Here is an 8,859-nt window from a genome sequence, read left to right as displayed (position 1 = left end):
ATATGGGCATCACTGGCTCAGCCAGCATTTATTCCCCATCTCTAGTTACCCTTGAGAAGATGGTAGTGAGCTGCTGTCTTGAACCATTCACAGTCCATTTGGTGCAGATAGACCAACAATGCTGTGTGTGAGTGTTGCAGGATTTTGGCCGAGTGATTCTCTATCTTTGGTTCTTCAAATGCTGGTTAACATAATCACAATCTGCACATGATTTTGAGATTTCAGTCTGCAAATCTTCACCATGTAGCACCCTGGATAAAGGAATATGTACAGATTAGAAATTCAGAGCAGACAATTCTAGCTTCTTTGGAATATCTTTTTCCCCTTTCTTCCCCGAAGCTGTTACCCTCCAGCCCACTTACTCTCTCTCACCATTCTGACTCTGCTACCCCCTAGTGTACACCCTGCCCATTCTCATGGAGTTACTGATAAACAGATCCATTCCACCACTTCCCGTCCCTGGTCAGACTCAGCACCCTTTCTGGGTTCATTTCCTTTCCCTTCAGTTGCTGCAAGTCAATAATGTAACAGCAGAATGAAACAAAAGGAAACAGAAAGGGAGGTGTCAGATCCTGGACAGAAGAGGAACCTTCAGTCTGGGAGAATGGGTCAGATCCTTCTTTGTTTCCCATTGGTCGATTCCCAGCATTATGACAAGTTGGGGATGGAACTTGGGCCCATGTGGGTGTGGTGACCCTTTGACCCCCCCAACCCGTTAATCCTACAAGCTGATTGGTTCCTCCTCCAGCCAATCACAGTGTCAAATGCTTTCAGCTAATTACCCCAAAGCACATGCTCCAAAATCCGCCCATATTCTGTACATGTGCAGTTCTGGGCTTCCCCGCACATGTGTGGTCCCTGCCTCAGGGATTGTGGGAGTTGTAGCCCCCATGAAGCCACTGGAGACATGTTTCTGGATAGTGAATGAAAGGTGTGGGCTGGAGGGTGTTGTGTATAGGATCCCCATTCAGACACACAGGACATGTGGGCTGTCACGGGATTTTACTGAGACATCTGCTTCCACAACCTGATTTCTGACGTAAGGAACATAGATTGCGGTGTGGGGAGGTTAATGAAGGGTAGCAGATTTTAAGCAGATGTAGCTGAGTGGTGAGCACCACTGCCTCACAGCGTCAGGAACCCGGGTTTTATTTCAGCCAGAGGCGACTGTGAGGAGTTTACACGGTCTCACCATGTCTGCGTGGGTTTCCTAGGGTGCTCGAGCTTCCTCCCACAGTCCAAAGATGTCTAGGTTATGTGAATTGCCTATGCTAAATTTCCCACAGTGTCCATGTATGTGCCGGTTAGGCCATTAGCCAAGGGAAATGCAGGGTTACAGGGACAGGGTGGGTCTGAATGGGATGCTCATCATAGGCTGGTGTGGACTCGATGGATGCATACCCTGTTTCTGCACAATAGGGACTCTATTCTCATGAAGAAGAATGTACCTATCTCAATGTGTTACAAATCTGTGGCATTCCCTCTTCAAAATGCAGTGGATGCCAGGACAATGAGCAGATTTAATGAAGAGATACAGATGTTGAATTTACAATGAGATGAAGGGTGAGAGAGAGCAGGTGGGAAAACCCAGCTGAGACCGAGGTGAGCTCAATCATCACCGTATTAAATGGTGGGGCTGGTTCGAAGGGCTGCATTGCCTCTCCTGTGCCCAGTGCTTATCTTCTTACGGTAATAACTGGAAAGCTGAATCCAAAACTCACCACCTTCACCAAAGGAGATTTTGGAAAAAGCAGGATAGTCAGGTGGATTAGCATTCCAAACTTAGATAGTGAGGAAGCAAGTGGGAGATAATGATTTTGCAATTTTAAACTGAGGGGAGACAGTGATTTATGGTTTTAGACTCTGAGGACATTCACGCCATCCAGAATACTCGGTTGTGAATATCTATCCTATACTTTGTCAAAGACCTTGGCTTTGTATTAATGAAACGCAAAACACCCAGGAAACTTCGCCTCACCTCGTAATCTGATAGAAGACTTCTGATAAATCTGGTTGAACTTAGAACACAGCTGGAAAGCTGGAAGATTAAATCCAATCCAAGATCCAGTGCTTAAACAAAGGAGACTACAATAGGATGAGGCAGGAGTTGGCTAATGTAAACTGGAAGCAAAGACTTTACCGTGGGAAAGTTGACGGACAACGGGGGAATTTTTTGAAGTGTTCAGCAAAAGTATATGTCAGGGAAAAGGAAGGACTGTAGGAAAAGGAGTAATCTGCCATGAGTGGCTCAGGAAATAAGGGAGTCTATCAAATTGAAATAGAAGGCAGACAAATTGGCAAAGACCACGGAGAAACTAGGAGATTAGAGAAACTTTAAAGATCAACAGAAAGCTAGATGGGATTGGGGGAGAAAAGTGATGAGTAGCTGTCCCCAGGGCTGGAATAGCAGTTTTACACTGCTCAAGGGGAAATATATGGTCTCTGTAATTGTTGAAGCACTTAACTGTTACCATAGAGATAATCCTGATCAAGTTAAAAAATCACAGCACACTCCAAAAGCTTGTACTTCCAAATAAACCTGTTGGACTATAACCTGGTGTTGTGTGATTCATAGGTTTGCCCACCCCACCCCAACACCGGCTCCTCCATATCAGAATCCTGATAGACAGCCCCACTGAAACTGAAGTGCCTGTCAGATACTTGAGGGAGCCACAGGGGTGTATGTTTTAACCACAAAGTGCGAAACTGAAGTAGACTTTCTAACTGACCATTGTCATGGAGATAATACTGAGAGAGAGTCTCTATTCAAAGTACCAAACCACAAAAGGTATAAGAATGGGAGCTTTACATTGGACAGGTGGGGCTTTACCTGATATTGCCTGGAGGTGTTTTGCATGTACACTATCCAGGTAACTGCCATGTCTCATCAATAAAGACTCAAAGAAGACCCTCAGAGTTCTGCTAATGTAGTAGTTGCTATCCAGCATGGTTTAGGAATATGAGTACACAGCAGTCAGTCTTCACAGTGGAGGATACGAAGAACATGCCAGTAATTGATAAGGAGACTGAGGAAGGTGAGGAACTAGAAACAACCATTATCACGAAAGAGGTAGAGCTGGGCAAGCTAATGGAGCTAAAGATAGATAAGTCTCTTTGCCCTGATGGAATACATCCCAGGATATCAACAGAGTTAGTGGGAGAAATAGCAGATGCACTTAGAGTTATAACATCCTGCAGCAGAGACAGGCCCTTTGGCCCAAACTGGCCCATGCCGACCAGAATGTCCATCCACACTAACCCCATTTCCCTGCACTTGGCCCATCTGCTTCTGACCCTTTCCTATCCATGTATTTGTCCAAATGTCTTTTACCTGTTGTGAGAGTGTACCCACCTCAACCACTTCCACTGGCAGCTCTGTCCATATACATACCACCCTCTGTGTAAAACAGTTGCCCCTCAACTTCCCTTCTATTCTTTCCCCTCTAACCTTCAACTGATGCTCTCCAGTCCTTGATTCCCTGGGAAAAAGACTGAATGCATTCACCTTATCCATGCCCCTCATGGTCTTATACACTTCTAGAACAGTACCCACTCAGTTTCCTCTGCTCTAAACAAAAAAAATCCTCGCTTGTCCAACCTCTCCCTATAACTCAGACCCCTGAGCCCTGACAACATCCTTGTAAATTGTTCTGCACTTTTTACAGTTTAATAACTGAAACCTACACTGCATTCATCATATTTCCAGTGTTTCCCCACGGCGCTGGAACCGACGTGACAACGCCAATGGATTACAGTCCATGATCGAGAATGAACTCCTTTACAACAATCCCATTTTCATGGTGTTTCCCATGGTGCAGGTATCCTTGTGTCTTTCTGGTTGTATGGTTAATTAAAGACTTGTCCTTCTACAAAGCAAAGCTGTGGCTTAATTGTTCCTGGGAAACATGCCATGATTTTTCAGACTTTCAAAAACAAACAAACTCTCTCTCCACAGTCACCACCCTAACATGGACTTGGCTGTGTCTCAGTAGTTTTTCCAGTCACACTGAGATTTGGAATATTTGCCCATGGACAGAATACACACCTTTCCTTCCACATGAAAAGGCCAATGAATATTCAGATCGGCACGGATCAAGTAACTATCAAAACTGAAAATGAAGTTCAATTTGAATTTCTCATCCACAAATCCCCCCTTTCAGTACCCTACAACTGAGAAAACAACTCACCATATTAATACAGGATGGATCTTTATATGACAATTATAGTATTAAATTGTAGTTTCATGTTTCCCAAAGTTTTAACTCTCAGTCTAGCAATCTCTTTCTTCTGTGAACTGAAATCCAAACCAACCTCCTCACTCCTTCCCTCCACACCCAGTTCTCACACTCTCTCTCCTCACTTTGAATTCAGTTTCCTAGCTCTTGTCTGCGGACTAAGAACCAAATTAATGAGTCTGACTCTGAGTCCAGCAGGGGGGGGGGGGGGGGATGGGCGCGGGGCGTTGTTGGTGAATCCTCTGATGACAACCATCCTGCATGCACTGCTTCCTGCACACTCTGGCCAAAACCTGTCTTACTAAAATGAACCAAATTAGAACTCGAATTGCAGGCCCATCCTTGACATTTTCCATAAAAACCCTGAATCTTCACAAAAGAGTTCTGATAACTCTCTGCAAAATGCTGCCCCACTGATAGTCTGATCACATGTCAGGGTACCAGGAAATAGGCCATTCCCCTGGGTCCTGCTCCCAGAGGAAGGAAGATGCCAATAACAGATTAATCCCTCACAACCACAGCCTCCTTCCCAGGCACTGTGCATACTCCCACAATTGGCCAGCACTGTGCCCATACACTGGTCTCCCCTCCTACAGCACGTGCTCCCAATCATACAGGAGTCCGGGAGACTGACAGCAGCTGCTGCCCAATATATCAGAATCCCTACAGTATGGAAACAGGCCCTTCGGCCAAACAAGTCCATACCGACCCTCCAAACAGTAACTTGCACAGACCCATTCCCCTACCCTATATTTACCCCTGACTAATGTAACTAATACTATGGACAATTTAGAATGGCCAATTCACCTGTCCTGCCCATCTTTGGATTGTGGGAGGAAACTGGAACACCCGGAGGAAACCCGCTCAGACATGGGGAGAATGCACAAACTCTGGGTTTGGCTGGAATCAAAACCGGGTACCTGGTGCTGTGAGGCAGCAGTGCTAATCATTGAGCCGTCTCTATGGGCTGGAGAACTGGGGTAATGGATTGTAAACAATGAATGAATGTGGAGGACACTGGGGGATGGACAGGTCAGTGAGCGACAGGAGCAGTGCAGCAGCAGGAGGGAATCCTGGACAAACTGAGCAATGGGAGAGTCTGACAGGAGAGAAACTACAGGAAGGTTCTGTTTAGAGGCTGAGGCAGGGACAGCTGGGAAACAGTATGGCCTGGTGGCTTGGGCAGGTTTTCTAATCATCCTCTTCAAAGATGCTGTTCCTCAACGCTGAGCCTGACCCTCCTGGTCCAGAGGTAAGGACACTGCCACCATTTCCTGGTGGGCAAGGGATACGGGGACTGCCTTTCAAAAGGTTTCAAAAACCGGTGTTGGTAACATTAACAAGACTCAATACACAGTCACTGACAAAATGCTGGTGTACATGAACTTCATCCAGAATATTAACACCTATAACTGGGTAACGCAGACCCCGATGTACAGAGTTAAATCCTGGATATTAATAACAGATATGTGCATGGGAAATCATGTCTCATGAATCTGACTCAGTTTTTTTGAACAAATAACAAAGAGGATTGCTGAGGTCAGAGCATGGACATGATCTACATGGACTTCAGTAAGGCGTTCCTCATGGGAGACTGGTCAGCAAGGTTAGATCGTACGGAGTACAGAACTGGCCCGAAGGTAGAAGGCAGAGGGTACTTTTCAGGCTGGAGGCCTGTGACCAGTGGAGTGTCACAAGGATCGGTGCTGGATCCACGTTTCGTCATTTATATCCATGATTTGGATGTGAACATAAGAGATCTTATAAATAAGTTTGCGGATGACACCAAAATGGGAGGTGTGGTAGACAGGGAAAAAGATCAGAGTACAAGGGGATCTGGATCAGATGGGTGATGGGCTGAGGAGTTCAGTTTAGAAAAATGCGAACTGCTGCATTTTGGAAAAGCAAAGTTTAGCAGGACGTATACAGTTAATATAAGTTCCAGGGGAGTGCTGCTTAACAAAGTGTCCTTGGAGTGCAGCTTCATAGTTCCTTAACAGTAGAATAGCAAGGAAATTAGGATAGTGAAGGTGGCAGTTGGTCTGCTTGTCTTTATCGGTCAGAGTGTTTAGTATAGGGGTTGGGAGGTCATATTGCGGCTGTACAGGACATTGATTCGGCAACTTTTGTAATATTCCATGCAATTCTGGTCTCCTTCCTGTCAGATGGATGTTCTCAAAATTGAAAGGGGTCAGAAAAGAATTATAGGATGTTGCCAGGGTTGGATAGGCTGTTTTCCCTGGACCGTCAGAGGCTGGACGGTGACCTGAAGGAGACTTTTAAAATCAGGCCGGGCATGGATAGGGTAAATAGACAAGATATTTTCCCTGCCGGGGGTGGCGGGGGGGGGGGGGGGGGGAGGAAGGGAGTACAGAACTAGGGGACTGGGAGGGGAGGGTACACAGAGAGGGTGGGTGGATCGAGAGGGTTGGGACAGAAATGGGTGGGGACAGAGAGGGGAGGCACAGAAATGGATGGGGCCAGAAAACAGGATTAGAGAGGAGGGGAACAGACTTGGGGGGGGGTGGGGGGACAGAGGGGGCGACCGACAAAGAGTGGGAACAGACTGAGGGCGGGGGGGGCAACCGACAGAGGGGGGAAAAGAGACGGGTGTGCGACCAACAAGGGGGCGACTGACAGAGGGTGTGACAGATTGTGGGACAGATCAAAGGGGGGGGATGCACGACCGACGATGTGGGGGGGCTGACAAAGGACTGACCGACAAAGGAGGGGGGGGGGTAAAAGAGAGTGGGGGGAGACGGGGGGGAACACAGAGGGGGAAGATGGAGAGTTATTTTATAGATCTACAACTCAACCCTGTTTGTGTTTTCTCCTCCTCACCTTACTTCCCTCTGAAGGGCTCAGAACAACTGCATAGTTCCTGGAAAGTGGGGTTTCAGGGAGATCAGGTGCTGAATGTGGCATTTGGGACACTGACCTTTAATGGAATGCGCTGGTCAATAAATGGACTCTGGTTCGACTCCACTGTCTGTGTGGTGTTTGCACATTCTCCCTGTGTGTCTGCGTGGGCTTCCTCTGGGTGCTCTCAATTTCCTCCCACAAATCCAAAGCCATGCAGGTTAGCTGGATTAGCTTTGGGTAATGGTAGGTTACAGAGTTAGGGTGGAATGCTGTTCCGATGGTTGGTATGGTCTCATGGGCCGAAAGGCCTGCTTCCACACTGTGGGGATTCTGTCACTGAGTATAGGGGTTAGGAGGTCACGTTGTGGCTGAGTAGGGCATTGGTCAGGCCAGTGTTAGAATACTGCATTCAATTGTAGTCTCCCTGATTTCAGAAAGATGTTACCAGAAAAGGACTCAACCTCTTAATGGCAATTCCTGGGAAGTGTTGACAAACAAACAGACCGTGCAGTGTGGGTTGATAGTTCCTTGAAAGTGTGGTTGAAGGTAGACAGGTCGGTGAAGGTGGTGTGCGGTATGCTAGCTGTTATTGGGCAGTGCATTGAGGATAGGAGTTGGGAGATCGGGTTTCAGTTGTACAGTTTATTGGCTCGGCCACTTTTGGAATCCCCAGACTGCTTTCAATTCCAGCCTCCCTGTTACAGGAAAGATGTTGGGAAACTTGCACGAGTTCAGAAAAGTTTTACTAGGGTGTTGCCAGTATTGGAACATTTGAACCATAGGGAGAGGCTGAATAGGCTGAGGCTATTTCCCTGCAGCACTGGACACTTTAGGTGGCTTTATTGAACTTTATAAAATTATGAGGAGCAATGATAGGGTGACTAGTCATGGTTTCTTTTTTCCCAGAGTAGGGGAGACCAAACAAATGTGAATCTTTTTCCCAGGTGGAAATGACAAATTCTAGAGGAGAGATGGCAAGTTTAAATGATATGAAAACCGAAACAACTGAAGATGCTGTAAACCAGGAAGAGAATCAGAAGTTTCTGGAAAAGCTCAGCAGGTCTAGCAGCAGGTGTGAAAAGAAATTAGAGTTAACGTATCTGAGGAAGGGTGACCAGACCCGAAACTTTAACTGAGTTTTCTTCACAGATGCTGCATGACCTGCTGAGCATTTCAACATCAGTGCAAGTTTAAAGGGAGTTGTTTGGAGTATATACCTGAGAGGAACTTGATGAAGTTTATGAATTGAAGTGAGACCACATCTGGGATTAATGACAGAAGTTTTGGTCCCTTTATTTAAGGAAATACATTTCATCAGAGGCATTTCACAGAAACCTGACTGGGATGATCCATCATTTGCAGGGATTATCTTTTAAGAAAAGGCTGAAGTAGTTGGGACTCCACTCACTGGATTTGGGAAGAATGAGAGGTGATCTCATTGTAACATGTAGGATTCTTAAGGAATTTGACAGGGTAAATACTGAGAGGATGTTTCCCATCATGAGGGAGTCTGGAACCAGATTTTGGGTCAGTCACGGAATCATGGATTCTGTTTTAGATTCGTCAAGTTTAAGGCAACACCGACACGGGTCAGGGGTTTCAGTAGCAATGGAGCTGGGGTGAGGTGGAGACAAGCAACATTTTAGAGATTGGAATTCCTGGTGTTTGTGATTGTGTAGATGCCTGATCAGAAGGTCACCTTGGGGTTACAGATATGACAGCAATATTGTGAAGAGTGTGGTTCTGCCTCAGACAGTTCCCA

Source organism: Hemiscyllium ocellatum, unplaced genomic scaffold (genome assembly GCF_020745735.1).
Source record: "Hemiscyllium ocellatum isolate sHemOce1 unplaced genomic scaffold, sHemOce1.pat.X.cur. scaffold_638_pat_ctg1, whole genome shotgun sequence".
NCBI lineage: Eukaryota > Metazoa > Chordata > Chondrichthyes > Orectolobiformes > Hemiscylliidae > Hemiscyllium > Hemiscyllium ocellatum.
The sequence above is the reverse complement of the archived record's forward strand: the minus strand, read 5'-3'. Positions refer to the sequence as shown.